This window comes from Chiloscyllium punctatum, chromosome 41, assembly GCF_047496795.1.
Source record: "Chiloscyllium punctatum isolate Juve2018m chromosome 41, sChiPun1.3, whole genome shotgun sequence".
NCBI classification, from domain to species: domain Eukaryota; kingdom Metazoa; phylum Chordata; class Chondrichthyes; order Orectolobiformes; family Hemiscylliidae; genus Chiloscyllium; species Chiloscyllium punctatum.
Window position 1 is genome coordinate 47,402,200 of NC_092779.1, and position 18,021 is coordinate 47,420,220.

Sequence of the window (18,021 nt, forward strand, 5' to 3'; positions counted from 1 at the left end):
AGCCAATTCATCCTAGCTCACCTAGGAGCTTGACAGTTTAGGGTATCTTGTTCAGAATAGTAATAACTTGGGGAATCAGACTTGGGATCTGGTCATGACAGGAGGTCTACTCTTGGATCTAATGCACTGAGCTCAACATTTTTCCTAGCAAAATATTTTATATTTCATTCTTGCTTTGTCCCTGTGTGTGATGACATTGCAGTGGCATAAGGACAAAGAATATTAGAGACGTAAAGTGTATTGTTAGATACGTTAAGCCAAATGATGTAACATCGTTGACCATAAAACACTTTTTAGCAATTCTGAGGTTGCGTAAAATGCTAAAGAAGTAATAGTTATTATTTTTCTTTCCTCCTTTCATTCAAAAAAGAGTATTTAAAGGTGAATTAGACAAGTACATGAGGGAAAAAGGAAGAGAACAGAACGCTGTTAGATTTAGATGAAGTAGTATGGATGGAGCATAAGCAGCCAGACAAACCCAAGAGGTTAAATAGTTTTGTTTCTGTGCTGTTAATTCAATGTAATTTTAAGTCATAAAGAATTAGGATTTCAAGTTCATAACTTCAAAGATTTTGGTTAAATAATTCAAAAAGTGTTTTCAAACATTACAATTTGATGTCACGAGGAAATTAAACATACTTTGAGTGAGTATCTGTAACTGCTGTAGTAGCAAAATAAAACATTACCTGCAGACTGAGTGCCAGTTATCCCGCAGGGCAGATCATTCCTATTAGCCAGACGGCTGATGTTCCCTTTGAATATAAAATGTAACACAATGAAGTAATTAAAGCACTTAAATGAGCTAATCTTGAAATAAATTAGGGAGGAGAAGAAAGTTTCTCCCTAGTCTCCTCACATTTTCAAACAACTGAAGCAAATGATAGTGAAATTCACATCTAAAGAACTTCCTCTAATGCCTCTGGTCATTGCACCTTCTCTATTAATTTCACCAATACTCTCAAATTATAAATGCAAAACTACCTGCAATAATAATAATAAAAGGGTGGTTTGCAACACCTACAGGCATTATATAATACTTTTGATGTCGTAAACATCCCAAGGCAGATCAAATTAAGGTTGGCAGTGAGCCAACAAAGTGACTTTTGGACAGGTGGCTAAAGAGAGTGTAGGGTTTAAGCAGCAACTTAAAGGTGGAAAGGCACAGAGATTTGGGAACATATTTCCTGGTTTTCAATATTAAAACACAAGGGATTATTTGTAATATCAATGCCAGTTAACATCTTCACAACCAATTGGTGGTAAATCTGTTACATTAACCTTTAATAATATTCACCAGCATCAGGAGGCATTAGGCCTTCACAACAGTTTCCTACAGGTCAAGGGATTTAGTAATATTTCTTTCAGCAGAAGAATCCTCTGAAATCAACTGCTCTGTCAGAAAACGGTTGACCTTTCAAATGGGTAAAGAGTAGCTGTGTTTGCTAAATCTAGTGAAATTATGAACATTCATGTTGAATATACTGATGATTTAATTATATGTGGAGTAACCAAAGCAATTTTCTTGTTTTGGTGATCTGTATCCATCAACAGATCACAGCTCTATTTATCATTGGCTGCATCCCTTTATGAAGTCCTTTGATTGGCCTAAGGACCAGAAGGAAAATAATTGACATTTTCTGAGAATTCCATTGACTATTCCAGAGTGAAAATGTTTACAAAATGCGAGTGCGATTCCTAGTTAGTGTCAGAATAAAACTCTGAGTAGTTACAATGTAATTTGACGTTAAATACAAAATTGGTACAATACTAAAGGTTATTTCATTTAAGAACCAGTATAAATTTAGTCTTGGATTAGTGTGTGTCGTTATCATCAGGATTGGATTAAATCAGCAAGATTTTGATTATTTGAATAGATGTTTGAAAATTGCAAGTTAGCATTTATTTATGTCAGTAAGCTTCTTAATTTTTGATTTTTATTTTGCCCATTAATTGCATGTGGTACTATTTTCTTCATTGCCTAATATTCTACACCAGTCTCAATATCCTAGTTACTCTTCTAACCTCCTATGTACTATTCTAGACTCTACATACTCATATATGGTGCTAGCTCTGAGTCCAGTGTTCTGCTGTAGACTGTGAATCCAGTCTTTTGCCCCAGTCTCTAAATAAAAATCAGAAGAACTGCTGTTGCAGAAAGAAAAATAGAGATTGCTGGAAAAGCTCAGCAGGTCTGGCAGCAATATAGAGAGAAATCAGTATTAACGTTTCAGGACAAGTGGCCCTTCCTAGAACAGTTGACCTAAAATGTTAACTCTGATTTCTCTCCACAGACCTGCGGAGCATTTCCAGCATCTCTATTTTGGTTGCTCCAATCTCTACTGTACTGCAACAGCTCCAAGTAATAATCTGCTACATTCTTTGAGTTAAGACAGTGCCTTCAATATGTTGCCTCAGCTCTTAAGTTCCCATGTGCTTCACCTGGTTTTGATCCTCAATATTCTTCTCTAGCCTCTGACTCACAGATACTTAGCTTCTTCTGTGTTCCTTCTTAAAACCAGAAAAAGCTGACAAAGAGCAGATTAAATTTAATGCAGACAAATGTAAGGTGATACATTTTTGGACGACCTGGGATTCATGTGCATTGATCTTTGAATCTGGCAGGACCTACTAAGGAAGAGATTAGCAAAGCTTATGGGATCTTGGTTTTCATAAATTGAAGTACTGAGTGCTACAACCTGTCTTCTGAAACCCCCACCCTCCCTGACTCCTCCAAGCTGATGTCTAACAACAAATGTGAGGAGCTCATGGATTTCTTGTCATGAAGAATAAGACCATCCAACCAGTTCCCACTGTCACTTCACTTCTTCCTCCAGGTCACTGGGCCTAACTTCCTCTAAACCTTTGCCCCCTGCCGTGGCCCTGATATCACAGCATCCTGTCATTTATTTTCTGGGTCTCCCTTGTAGTCTCTGAGCTCTATTTGGGACCCAACTCCTGCTCCATTGACCATATTCTGGCAATACTGCTGAGCATCTAGCCTCTCTACCTGGCCCCCTGTAAACTAATATTGTTAAAAGTTCTCTTTTTCAGACACTGCTCACTTCTCCTTCAAAGAGATTTTCTCCCCTTTCCTTAAAGAAAACCTAACTCTCGACTTCTCTGCCCGGCAAAATATTGCCTCCTCTCCAATCTCCTTTTTCTCTTCAACATGTTGTCAAATTTAAAATCAGTTCAACTCTTTCCCAATGTTCCATGTCCGAATTGTCATAATTCAGTTTCTTCCTCTGCCACAGTATGAAAATGATTCACATCAAAATCCCAAGTTGTACCTTATGTGACTGTGACAAAGTAAACTATCTTTGTGCTGGTTCACCTGACTAGAACCATTGACATGAATGACCATGACATACTCCTCCATTATCACTCCATTGTTATCCTGTCATCCAATGGGGAGGGGGGAGGTGTAATGCATATTACAAGGATGCAAACAAGGACAAATGTAAACCTTGCTCCACCAAGTAATAATGTCAGGACTGATCTAATTTAACCTCAACTCTACATTTCTGGATCTCCCTGCTAACTTTTCCAACCCTTGGTAATCAGGAATTTATCCATTCCAGCCTTAAAAATATTGAAAGGCCATTGCCTTTTGATTGAAGGGATTTCCAAACACTCAATACCCTCTCAGTGAAAAAAAAATTCTTCATCTTGGTCTTAAATAGGTTCTTTTCAACCTATGACTCCAACTCCTAGATTCTCCCACAAGAGAAAACATGCTTTTGACATCGCCGGCTTCAGGGCGCACTGTATAGGTAAGGAGGTGAAGGGGACCAATGCTGTGGATATAGGCTGGAGCATGTGATGCAGAGGGAACACGATGCATGGGATATGGTGTGCTGCAGGAGGGAAGATAGATGATAGGCATGGCCTTGACAGACAGTAGTGCAGCATGCTGGAGGGTATCATCAAATGTTAGTCATGGGCTCACGGGTAGACAAGACATTGGAGTCTCAATTTGAGGTGATAGTCAGGACACACCGGGTTTCAGCTGAGATGGGGTGTCCAGGCTGTGCTAGGTAGAAATGCATATGGTTTTTGGGGAGAGGGGGATATGATGACAAGGCTGAGCCTGGTACTCACAGTGTCCAGCATGACCTGTGCTGCCTTCTATGATCTGTGGATTGCTAAAAAGAGACTTGCAAATAGAAAATGGCTGCAAACACACTCAGTTCTGTGGAATGGGAGATTTTTCAAATAGCAATTGTATCTATTATGCACGTGCAAAGTGAAGGTTCACACTAGTTTCATTGATATCATGTGTGCATGTGAAACGCTGGTCACAGGCAATGTTCACTATGTCCTTGCTTCTTGAAAATCGCAGATAGACACCGCCTTGTAGCATAACTATCACAGACAACCTTAAAAGAGGCCCCTGTAGCTCACAATCAACATAATTAATGCAAAACCTACAAGGGTGTAAAACTGATTCCTCAGCTGTAAGCAAAATGTAAGAACCCCCATTATGCAGTGATGCCTTTCATGAGTGATGTGATGCTGGGGAGAGGGGTTCAATGCTCATGCAGCATTTATACTCTGCTGTTATCTCTTTGCTACATGAGCAGTAGAACATTTGCCAAACTAAAATCCTATGCAGAAGTATCAAAAATCTGTTATTCGACAACTCTCCCTATTGGAATACAACATGTTTCATTCTATGGAGAACCATTGGCTCTCATTTGTACAGGATGCGATGCTGATTATTCTCATTGGTACAAACCTGTTCTGTTCCAAATGTTCACGGCACAGATTTACTGTAGGCATGACTGATGGACCCTGCCATAGCAGGAGTTATTATTGCAATTGCTGCCATGCAACAACAGTGAAGGGACATGGAAGAGCAACAAACGGGCTAGCATGCCCTGGACCAGCAGCAATCTACAAGGAAAATTGAACAGCATCTACCACATGAGGAGGTCCAGAGTCAGAGACAGAGGAGGGCCTCAAGACATTTCCTCCAGATGAGTGAGCTGCAATGTCAGCGCAGGCTAAGGATGAGCGGGGAACTCTGACCGAACTATCACAGATGCTGGAGTGGGATCTACAACCTGTAGGACTGGGTGGGCATCCTATTCTGTTTGCTGAAAAGGTCACAGCTACATTGACTTTCTACGTGACTGGGGACGTCGGTGGGAAGTCTCAATTGTCCACCCACAAATGCATCAAGAGTGATACCATTTAAACCTGATCAGACTGGTTCATTTTGTTTGCCCGTGGCAAGGTCAGCACTGCAATCCAGACTGCAAGTTTCAGCAACATAGCTGACTTCCCCAGTTGGAGGGCGCAATTGACTGAATACATCACACTGAGATGGCCATATCACAATGCAGCTGAGTTCATCCATGGGAAAAGCTTCCATTCCATCAATGTGCAAGTGATCTGTGATCATCGGTATCACATCTTAGAGATTTGCATCCGATATTCTAGGAGCCACCATGACTCTAATCATTGAGAATTTCCTTGCAAGGCCTGTTACTTAAGGACAAGGATTACCCACTGTGATCATGACTGATGACTCTGTTACACAGTCTCCTGACTGAGGATGAGTGTAGATACAATGCTGTCACTCTCCAACCAGGATCATGCTGGAGCAACTGTTAGGTCCACTGATGGTGAGGCCCCATTGCATGGACTGTTCTGGGGGGACCCTGCAGTACGCTACTGACACAGTGTGCTGCATAATTCTAGCATGAAGTGCTCTGAACAACTGGTGCAGGAAATGAATGGAATGCTGAGGAATTGAGACAGGGCCTCCTCCAAGGAGAGGATGAGGAGGTGAAGCAGGAGGAACATCACCTGGTGCATGTCAGAGTGCAGCAATGCCAGGCACTCTTAGCCATGCAGGACCTCACTGACACCGAGTTCCAGTAGATGTGAGCTTGGTGCATTGATCATTCATTGACTGTAAAATACTTATTGCTAAGTCTGCAAGCAGTTTTCATTTATATTCCAGGAGAGAAATTCAGCTTCTCTCTGATTTCTGTTCTGTTTACTTTCTTGAAACAAAAGATTTTTTTTGTATCATTTGAAGTTCTCCTTGTATATGATGGCACCAGAATGAATAATGATAAGAAGCTGGACCACAGAGGTCATTGGGGAAAAAGTAGCATTGCCTTGCAGAGGGTTGCAAGACGGGATGTACCTATGGGCCAATGAACAAAGAACAAAGAACAGTACGGCACAGCTACAGACCCTTCGACCCACCAAGACCTCACTGACACCTGATGTCTCTCAGCGAAAAACCTTTTGCCTCTATGCTCCCCATATCCCTCTATTTCCTGCCTATTCATATATCTGTCAAGATGCCTCTTAAACATTGCTATTGTATTGGCCTCCAACAACACCTCTGGCAGCACAATCCAGGCACTTCCCACCTGCCTCTCAGGTATAAAAAACCTACCTCTCACATCTCCTGTAAACATATCCCTTTTTACCTTAAATCTACATTCCCTTCTAGGTGACATTTCTACACTGGGAAAAAAGACTCTGACTATCTATTCTATCCATGCCTTTCATTATGTTGTAAACTTCTATCAGGTCACCCCTTCATCCTTCAATGTTCAAGTGAAAACAAACCAAGTTTGTCCAATCTCTCCTCATAGCTAATACTGCCCAAACCAGGCAACATCCTGGAACATTGTTTCTATTCCCTCTTTAAAGCCTCCATATTCTTCTGATAGTGTGCAATTAGAACTGTACATAATATTCCAAATGTGGCTAAAAACTAAAGTTCTATACAGCTGCAACATGACTTGCCAATTTCTATACTCTATGCCCCAACTGATGAAGGGAAGAATGCTAGATACCTTCTTGACCACCTTATCCACTTGTGTTGCCATTTTCAGGAAACTGGACCTAAATGCCTAGATCCCTCTGTGTGTTGATGGTAAATTTGCCATTTACTGTACACTTCCCTCCTACATGACATCTCCCAAAATGTATCACCTTATATTTGCCCTGATTAAACTTCATCTGCCATTTCTCCTCCCAAGTCTCTATGTCCTCTGGCAATTCTCCTTACTATATAAAGCTCTCCCAATCTTTATGTCATCTGTAAACTTACTAATCAGGCTATTTACATTCTTTTCCAAATCATTTACAGAGGAACCTTGATTATCCGGCATTCGATTATCCGATTATGGGATTATCCAATGATTGGCTCAACTATGTTATCAAGCATTCAATTATCCAAAATTTGATTAACCAAACAAAATACTCCCTGCCTGTGTCCTTCAGATAATCAAGGTTCTTCTGTAAATACATATTACAAAACAACCAGGGTCCTAGCACTGATCCTAGCGGAACACCACTGGTCAGAACTCTCCAATCTAAAAAAAACCCTTCCACTGCTACTCGCTGCTCTCTCTTTGGAGGGATATGTGCTGGGTGCTGGCAGGTGGGACTAGATTGGGTTGGGATATCTAGTCAGCATGGACGAGTTGGGACTGAAGGGTCTGTTTCTGTGCTGTACATCTCTATGACTCTCTGACTCTAATTACCCCAAGAATCATGTTGACTTTTCTCAAGTCTTCTGGGACCTGTCCTGTGACTGAAGAGGATACAAAGATTTCGTGCCAGGCCCCAGCAATTTCCTCACCTACCTCCATCAGCATTCTTGGATAGATCCCATCAGGTCCTGGGAACATGTCTACCTTAATGCTTTTCAAAATACACAACACCTCGTCCTTCTTTGTATTGACATACCCCAGAATATCAATATACCATTCCTGAGACTCATCAGCCACCATGTCCTTCTTCTTTGTGAATACCATGCAAAGGTTTTGTTAAGGACCTCACCCACTTTCTCCAAATTCCTTAAGTAAGGACATTTCCAGTGTATGGCCAGGCACTTAAGCAGTGAGTGGGGTAGGAATATGCTGCTGCATATGGAAGGAAGTGTTAGGTATGCCTCCCCATGTCTATGCTGTGAGAAACACTGGTTTGTGGCTACAGTGCCACTTCATTGACTTTGAAGGGCATCTCTGAACAATCAATGTTTGTCTGAGTGCATGATCAGGATTTTCCAAAATGACACACCAGCAGGGATGACAGTCTAACTGAGGACCTCCCATCGGTGCTCAGTGTTTCCAGAGTATTAGAACTGGGGAGTACTGGTGAGAAGTAGAATTGGGCTAGCACTAGACAAGAGGGGCACTTTAGCAGTGGGGTAAGTTTTTAATGGGTTGAGTTTGGGACAACTGTGCGAAAAAAAACTAGTGAGGCATCCTGGAGTGAAATGCTCCATGAAACCTGAGAAAAATGACACTTTTCAAAAATATTGAGAGGTTCAGCCCAATGAGACTGCTGACTGCTTTTAGTGCTATATGTGTGGTGTGTCAGCCCTTTAGGTTTTAGTATAGAGAAACCAAAGCAAGCAGTTAGCTCATACTATTACCAGATTCCATCACTGCCTCAACTCTTCCGATGTTTACATCTCACATCTCCATGTCTGTTATCTTCTCTAATCCCACAATCCTCCAAAGTCTGAGCTCCTCTAATTCTGGCCCCTTTAACAATATTTCCTTTTAAGCTGTGAGATCACTCAGAAGTGATCGTCTTCACATTGACTTCTGCTTCTGAAAGTCTCACAGTGACTGGAAAAATTAAAAGCACCACAGATCTTCAATTTCAATTATTCCACTATTCTTTAGTGGGTCTGCTGTCAGTTGGTGAGGCCCATAATACTGGAATTCCTTCCTTAAGCATCTCTTCTCCTTCAAAAAGCTCTTGGAAACCTACATTCTTACCAATGTTTCATTCCTTTGCCCTTATATTTCTCCATGTGGTTCAAAGCCTTTTTTTAATATAATGCTTTTGTGAACTATCTTGAGATGTGGTGTTAAATAAGCACTTGTTGTTGATGATGAATCCTCAACATACTCCTGCAGCCTCTTTTTCTTGAATGAGCTCCTCCAATTTCTTAAAGAGTGAAACAATTACAAAGTGCTAATGGACAAGCTTTGAAAGATTCAATTTTAACTGTTTTCACAAGGGTCACGAGGAAACGTCAACTTCAAACTGATTCATTTGGAACATCTGTCAGTTCTTAGGGATTGAATTTTATTGTGAAAACTATACAGAGATGAAAATGTGTGGAAAATGTCTTTTTCGAGAGAGTACCTTATGGTAGAATTTCCTTTTCCTGCAGATAAAATTGTTTTTGAGAGACTGAGCTGCACATTTAGCACCTATTTAAATAAAAGCAAGAAGGATGCTGGAAATCTGAAATAAAAACAGAAAATTCCAGAGAAACCCAGTAGGTCTGGCAGCAGTGCTATAATAAAAACAGAAACTCATATTAACTCTGTTGCTTTCTCCACAGTTGGTGCCAGACAGGCTGAGTTTCTGCCTCATTTTCTGCTTTATTATAGCACCAATTCAATACTACCATTTTAAAGGGTAGAAATACAAAGAATATAATGCACTTGCATCAAATTTCATTCTTGTTACCTTTCAGGCTGTGTGTCACTCTTTTGTTAAAACAGAGAAGAAAGGAACTTGAAGCGCTCAGTGTTCACATGGTAACAACCTCAACAGTAACTGCTACTACTAGGTGTACCATGGTAGTATTGTTTCCTGGTGTGGTGAAATACCAATAAATATTGCTCATGAATTAACTGTTTTAGTTGCTAGAGAGGTCAGAATGGTTTTAGTTTAAAGTGTTCCTTAGCAACACTTCCCCTCTTGAAACAAAAGAAATGAAAGAGAGAAAAATTAAAATAAAATAACAGGAGATAACGAAATTTACAAAAGGGGAGAATCAACGAGTGAGAGAAGAACTAGAGGTAAGAGAAGGTCAGAAAAAGTAATTGGAGGGGATAAAATGTACTTTTTTCTGATTTTCCTCTCTTCATTTATAAGTTTTTTTTAAATCAATGATAACACACACAATAGCTTATTATACAAATGTAATCTTAAATAACGGGCATAAACAGATTTGCGGCCATACAGGGATAGCTAGAGTTAAGCCTGTTCCTGTTTAAATTGCGCATTGATCCATGCATTCTTTTAATAACAATCACAATAGTGAGCTGGACTAGGAAACCTAGCTGATGATTCTCTTCCTGATAACTGAAACTAATATAACACCATTAATCTAATTGAAGTAATGCAATTTGAGCCAGATCAGTCATCAAATGTATGGCTAATTTTAGCAATATTTTAAATTTATTTGCTGACCTATTGTAGCATATTGACAAAAGTATTCTGTGTTTGAATTTGTAATACAAAATGAACTGCCCTGAAAACTTGCATCATACTAGTGGTGTATTTACAGTATATATAATAGCTTGTACCTTCAGGATATGTGGCATAAGTGGTGTCTATCAATACTACTCTACAACAAAGTTAAAAATCACATAACACCAGGTTATAGTCCAACAGGTTTATTTGGAAGCACTAGCTTTCAGAGGGCTACTTCTTCATTAGGTGGTTGTGGAATATAAGATCGTAAGACACAGAATTTATAGCAAAAGTTGACAGTGTGATGCAGCTGAAATGATACATTGAAAACGACCTGTGAGAGGATGCATGCGCACAACCATCACCAGCCAGGAGGGTTTCCTCCCGGGGGGAACGCTTCAGCGGTCCGGGACATTTGGCCTTGGACCTTCGGGTGACCATCCTCCACTTTGGGTCAGGCAACAACGCAAAGTGGCCGAACACACACCACACACAACATACACACACACACACACACACACACTCTCCACCACCCCACCACACATATACACTTTTAAGTTTGTGGGATGAATTCGTACTTGCAGAATTATATTTTATTTTACTCAACATGAATCCATGTAAGTTTCTGTAAATCTCTTTTTTAGAAATCGAATCAGTCTGAAAATTGGGGTACAAACAGACAGACTTTAACCTCACACCTTCAATGCATTGTCTGAGCTGACATAGCACCTTTTGTTAAATTTCACTTGAGGATGTAATTTTTAAAAATGTTCTGAGATTTACATATGACAGAACTGAAACCAACATGGTCATTCGAAAAGATGAGGGACTTAACAAAAACCCAGGTCTTTTTCATTACATCATCTCAGTTGCATCACACTGTAAACTTTCGCTATAAATTCGGTGTTTTACAATCTTGTACTTCACAACCACCTGATGAAGGAGCAGCGCTTCGAAAGCGAGTGCTTCCAAATAAACCTGTTGGACTATAACCTGGTGTTGTGTGACTTTTCACTTTGTACACCCCAATCCAACACTGGCACCTCCAAATTCACAAGCTACCTGTGACAGTCTACTAAGCTGTTAAATATTAGTTATTAATGTTGAACCTATCAACCCATCAAAACATGACTGACTCACACTAGTTGCTGTGCCATTTACAGACATGCTGATAATGGCCTGAGCAAATGGACCAGGGAGAAGTAGGAATTTGTATCGATTTATCATGCATAGGATCTGCTGGCACTGACCTTTATTTCCACATCTTTTTATCTTCTTACTGTTACTTGCTAACAACTTCATATTTCATGGGTCCCCTAAGATAATAGTAGAAAATTATATGTTTGTGCCTTATTTATCGTTTCTGGTTTAGAGTTATGTTAGGTGTCAGGATGGCTTTGTGGGTGAGAGTCTCACCGTACAGCTTGTGAAATCAAACTACATATCAGAGATGTAAGTGCAAAATCTAGGTCAATGCATAATTGAGGCAGTGCTGAATCACTGGAGGCTCCATCTTTCAGATGAGATGTTAAAACAAGTTTCTGGCTGCTCTCTTGAGCAGTTGTAAAGATTCAATGATACAATTTTGAAGAAGAGAAGAAATTCCCTCCCCCCAGCGTCAACCAATACAAATACAAATTAGCAAGAAAAAAACAGTAGACCTGAGGATTGGGAATAACTTAGAAATCAGCAAAGAGGAACAAACGAATAGGTTAAGAAGTAAAAATAGAGCATGAGAGTAAACTTGAAGGGAATATAAGAACTGGCTGTAAAGGTTTCTGTAGATATGTAAAGAAAGATTGTTGAAAACTGATATAGGTAATTTACAGTCAGAAACACAAGAATTTATAATGGAGCATAAGAAATGGCTGAAATGTTAATTTCTTACTTTGCTTCTGTCTTCACAAAGGAGGATACAATTAATATACATAAATAATTAGGAGCACAAATTTTAGTGAGTGGGAGAAACTGAAGAAAATCTGGATTAGTCAAGAAATTGTGTTGGAGAAATTAATGAGATTGGAGTCTGATAAAATTACGTTGCCTAATCTATATCCCAGAGTACATAAGGAAGTAGCTCTAGAACAGTGAATCCATTGATAATTATCCTCCAAGATCCTTTAGGTTCTGGAACAGTTTCTACAGATTGGAGGGTATCTAATGTAACCCCACCAATAAAATTAGATTAGATTTCCTACAGTGTGGAAACAGGCCTTTCGGCCCAACAAGTCCACACCGACCCTCCGAAGAGTAACCCACCCAGACCCATTTCCTTCAGACACTACGGGCAATTTAGCATGGCCAATTCACCTGACCTGCACATCTTTGGACTGTGGGAGGAGACCGGAGCACCCGGAGGAAACCCACGCAGACACGGGGAGAATGTACAAACTCCACACAGACAGTCGCCTGAGGCTGGACACGAACCTGAGACCCTAGAGCTGTGAAGCAGCAGTGCTAACCACTGAGGTGCCGTGCTGTCCCATAAAAAAGGGAGGCAGAGAGAAAACAGGGAATTATAGTCCAGTCGACAGTGGCGAAGATGCTAGAGTTCAATATCAAGGATTTTATAGCACTTAGAAAACAGTGGTAGAATCCAAAAAGGAAATCATGCTTGACCAAATTACGATAATCTGTCAAGGATGTAACTAGTAGAGTTAATCTGGGGAACTAGTTGATGTAGTTTATTTGGAATTTCAGAAGGTATTCCACAAAGTGGAATTAGGGAAGTGTATTGATATGGTTAGAAAATTTGTTGCTGGAAAAGTGCAGCAGGCCAGGCAGCATCCAAAGAGCAGAAGAAGCTCTGATCTCCAGCGTCTGCAGTCCTCACTTTCTCCTAGAAAATTTGTTGTCAGAAAGGAAAGAAAGAGTAGAAAAATGGATCTTTTTCTAAATGGCAGGAAGTGATTGGTAGGGTACCAGGACCCCAACTATTCACAATGTACATTTGTTATTTAGATGAAAGAACTAAACATAATAGCTCAAAATTTGCAGAAGACACAAAGCTGGGTGGCAGAGTACAATTTGAGGAGGATGCAGAGATGTCGCAGTGTGATTTGGACATGTTGTGTGAGTGGGCAAATGCATGGCAGATGAAGAATAATGTGGACAGATGTGAGGTTAGCCTCTTTGGTAGTAGAAATAGGAAGGCAGATTATTATTTGAATAGCTGTAAATTGGAAGAGGGGAATGCTTAATAAGACCGGCATGTCCAGTGCACAGTCTCTGAAAGTAAGCACACAGCTGCAGCAGGCAGTAAAGAATAGTGAAAGACTTTGAGTACAAGAGTAAGGATGTCCTGCTGCAATTACACAGGGCATTGGTGAGACCACAATTGTATGGTACATAGTTTAGACCTGCTTTTTTGAGGAAGAATGTGCTTGCTAAATAGGGAGTACAATAAAGTTTTACCAGATTCATTCCAGGACTGACGTCTGAGGAGAGATTCAGTCAGTTTGGATTGTATTCACTGAATGTACGAGAATGGGGGGGTGGAATTCTCATCGAAACCTATAAAATTCTAAAAGGACTAGTCAGGTTAGATGCAGGAAGAATGTTCCCGATGTTGGGGGGAGTTCAGAACCAAGCTGTTACAACATTTTAACGGTAAGTGGTGAATCTTTCAGGACTGAAATGAAAAGAAATTTCTTCGGCCAAAGACTGGTGAACCTGTGGAACTCACAACCACACAACATGGTTGAGGCCAAAATTAAGAAAGAGTTAAATAGAGTTCTTGTGGCTGAAGTGATCAAGGTAAATGAGATATTAAGTTTGATAATCAGCCATGACCATAAAGAATGGTAGAGCAGGCTCAAGGATTGAATGGCCAACTCCTGCTCCTATCTTCTATGTTTCTATGTTTCTATATCACTAACACAGATTCTCTGGTTGTGATCACATTGCTGTTTCTGCAAATTTAGCCTGTGTAAACTGGCTGCTGCATTTTCTATGACATCTACACTTGAGAAGCATTTTGTTTTAGCTACATAGCAATTTTGGAAGTCCTGAAGGCTTAACAGTCTCCCTTTCCTTTATAATGCAATGGGAGTTTGCCACGCCATGAAGTAACAGAACATAATTCGCTGCTGCTGATGACCCGCAGTGCCTCATGGATGACAGTTTGAGTTGCGAGAACATTCTGAAGTCTGTCCATTTAGCACAATGGCAGTACCAACCTTGGCTATCTATTTCCGCTACCTGGATTTATCTAGGCAATAAGTTCGGAGTTATCTTTGGATGATGTGTCACATTATAATGAAAGTTTGACAAACAAGTTACGGTTATGAAGGAATAACATCCAGAAACATCAGCATGATTAAAACAATTGGCAAAAAATCAGCAAGTCTGTAACAGTAGGTAAATGGTGGCTCATCAAACTGGAGAATGGTACACATTGGTGTTTCCCAAGGTTCAGCACTAGAAACATTGTTTTATATATTCTTCACCCTGGAATACAGAGGAAAATATTGAAACTTGGAGATGTGGCAAACAGTATAGATGATACTAATTAACTGGAACAGAATATAGCAGAATGGGTAGACAAGTGGCAGATGGAATTTAACACAGAGTATGTTTCGGTAGAGGAAACAGGAGAAGGAATATAGATTATAAACAAAAACAGAAATTGCTGGAAAGCTCAGCAGGTCTGGCAGCATCTGTAGAGAGAGATCAGAGTTAACAAGTCCAATGAGCGAACCAATGGTAGCCAGGAAAATGTTTTTTTATGCAAAGTATAGGGTGTGTGGAGAAGGGAGGGTGTAAATGAAAGGTGAAGGTAGGGCCCAAAGAGAGAGAAGAACAGTTGGACAGACAAAGGAATGGATAACAATCAGCCTAGGAGAATGAACAGCTACTACTGGGTACTATTAGTGGCTAACAATAGGTTGTGTGTAATAGCCTGGTGATTACAAGGCCTGGTGTGTGGGGATTGCGGTAAGGATATGGGAAAAGGTGCCACAAGCCCTAAAATTGTTGAACTCAATATTGAGTCTAGAAGGCTGTAGGGTCCCTAAGCAAATAATGAGGTGCTGTTCTTCCAGCTTGCACTCAGCTTCGCTGGAGCACTGCAGCAAACCTGAGACAGAGATGTTATTCAGTTAACAAGGTGGTGTGTTGAAGGACATAGATTACATCTGTCTGTAATAAAGATTATATCAGCAGAATGAGAATGAAGATTCGGTTGTACAAAATGAAAATCAGACTCCATGTAAAGCAGAGTCGAAGAGTGTGGTGCTGGAAAAGCACAGCCGATCAGGCGGTATCCAAGGAATAGAAGTGTTGGCGTTTCGAGCATAAGCCCTTCATCAGGAATGAGGCTGTGGCCCAAGGGGCCCAATGCTGCCTGACCTGCTGAGCTTTTCCAGCACCACACTCTTAATCTCTGATCTCCAGCATCCATGGTCCTCATTTTCTCAAAGGACATCCAAAACAATGACAATCCTCCAGTGGAGAAATTATTTGTAGAAAATCAGAATCAAAGTCAATGATCTTCAAACCAAAGACTTGTCAATATTTCCTGTAAGAAGAAAATGTATCTGGAGAAAAATGCAACCTCCAGACCACCAAACTTGTGAAGTCATAGACACATGGGGAAATAGGTTAATGGTAAATGCATATAGGTATAGAAATAAATGTAGAAATGTTAACTTTGGAGACAAAGGTTTGGAGTGAAATTTTGTAAATGGTAATAATTATGAAAGAGTTAATATTGAAGTTACATTAGCTCCGCCCAATCTGATGATGTCACACAGTATTTGGTTACAGAATCAGGCAGCCTTGCATGAGGTTCTGACGAAAACAGACATATCATTTCTGGCTCCAGATAGCTGTAATCATACTAGCTAAGTGGACATTAATTGCACCCATTGCTATCACACAGAATTATACTTGTTCTGTAAGCCACAAGCTCTTTTTTTTTAAACTCGCTAGTAGTCTATCTTGTACCACTGACATTTAGTCAGGCCCTTAGACATAGCATAGAAAAGAGAATAGGTGGCAGCGAACTATCCTAATCACAAACCAACAATGGGTTGTTACCCAAAGCACAACACAAAAGTAATGACCTTCAGACTTAGAAATACGGAACAAACTCCAGTAGCAATCTTGTATATAACTCTTAGCAGGAATATATGGAGTTCCATTATTTTCTATTTTAAAAAAAAATTAAGCTGCTTATGAAATTGAATGCAGAAATTTATATCCTTTAATTTCATACATGAATATTTTAAGTACTGGTGAATGGAACATATGCTGTTAAACTTAACTTCAACTGTCTAACAATGGACTCACACTAAATGTTACAAATTTGCATTTAAAAAAAAAATTAAAAGTAAGCGTTTTCAATGGCTTATGTGCCAAAAAGGAGAGACATGTTGAGAAGAATACAGTAGTCATATCATATTACTTGCACTTTAAATATTTGGAATTTAGTTTGAAACAGTTAAGTGCTTTAATCGTTTAGAAGTCTGTTTCAAAGGTTTCCTCTGAGTTTTAGGAAACAGTGGCTGCCTAAATCGTAGAGGTCAAGATTTGTTTATCTTGATGATTTGCAATCTACTGAACAATTCATTACAACAACAATGGGGATTGGGAGAATTTTAAAACTCAGAAAAAGACCAATTGATAAAGAAAGAAAGAAACAGAATATGAGAGTAGACTAGCAAGACATTTAATCGTATCATTGCAAACTTTGCCAAAAGGAGACAAGAAGTCAAAGTTTTTCATCTTGCACTCATTATAACAAGAATGTATGAAACAGACCTGACAAAAAAAATACACATTTTATACAGCATGAGAAAAGATTGCTGATTGGTTGAGACATCATTGGTATGGAACTCCAACAAGAATAATTAACTGTCAATCTTAATTCTCAGATTCTCTTAATTCTAGGCAGATAGATTCTAATAAAATAAACAGCAATAATAAATAATCAAGGGGAAATAAGAGAAGAAATAAATACAATAATTATCACTAGAGAAAAAACACTAAAGGAACTAATGGGTCTAAAGACCATAGTTCTAGACCTAATGGGATGCATCCCAGGATATTAAAGGAAGCAGCTACAGAGGTAGTGAATGCACAGGTAGTTATTTTCCAAGAATCCTTAGGTCTGGAAAAGTCCCAGAGGATTGAAAAACTGTCAATATAATACCTCTGTTTTAAAAGTGGCAGAAACAAAAGCAGGTTAACTATAAGCCAGTTGGCTTGACATTTGCCATTGGGAAAATGGTACTATCTACTATAAAGGATGTAATGTGATCAAGCAGAGTCAGGATTGCTTCATGAAAGGGAAGTGATACATGAAAAATGTACTAGAATTTTTGAGGTAATGAAAAGGATAGATAAAGGGGAAGGAGTGGATGTATCATATTTGGATTTTCAGAAGGTATTTGATAAGATCACATGTTCGGCTACGTATTAAGACAAGAGTAAATGACATGAGTATGGGTGGAGGATGGCTAACTTGGTGAAAATAAAGTTGGGATCAGGCGAACATTTTCAGGTTTACAGGCCTATGACTAGAGCATTGCCAATGTTGAGGTCAACATTATTTACAATATATACTAATAACCTGAATGTAAAATGAAAATACTATTGCCAAGTTTGCAGATGATACAAAAAAAGATGCAAAAGACAAATAATGAAAAGACACAGAGTCTGCAGAGGGATATAGAAAGGGTAAACAAGTGGGCAAAAACTTGGCAGATAGAATATAGTTTGGAAAATCTAAGGTTATGCACGTTGGCAGGAAGAATAGAGGAAGTGAATATGATTTAAATGGAGAAAACCTTCAGAACACTACAGAACAGAGGGATTTTC

At 39.6% G+C, this 18,021-nt stretch overlaps 1 long non-coding RNA gene across 1 annotated transcript in view; it reads right to left on the reverse strand.

Moving 5' to 3' along the window:
- Nucleotides 1-686: 686 nt before the first annotated feature.
- LOC140465133 (uncharacterized) overlaps nucleotides 687-18,021 on the reverse strand; it is a 37,432-nt gene continuing 20,097 nt past the window's right edge. Inside the window, exon 3 of the long non-coding RNA XR_011955110.1 lies at nucleotides 687-752. This is a non-coding gene — a long non-coding RNA (uncharacterized lncRNA). The remainder of the gene's footprint in view (nucleotides 753-18,021) is intronic.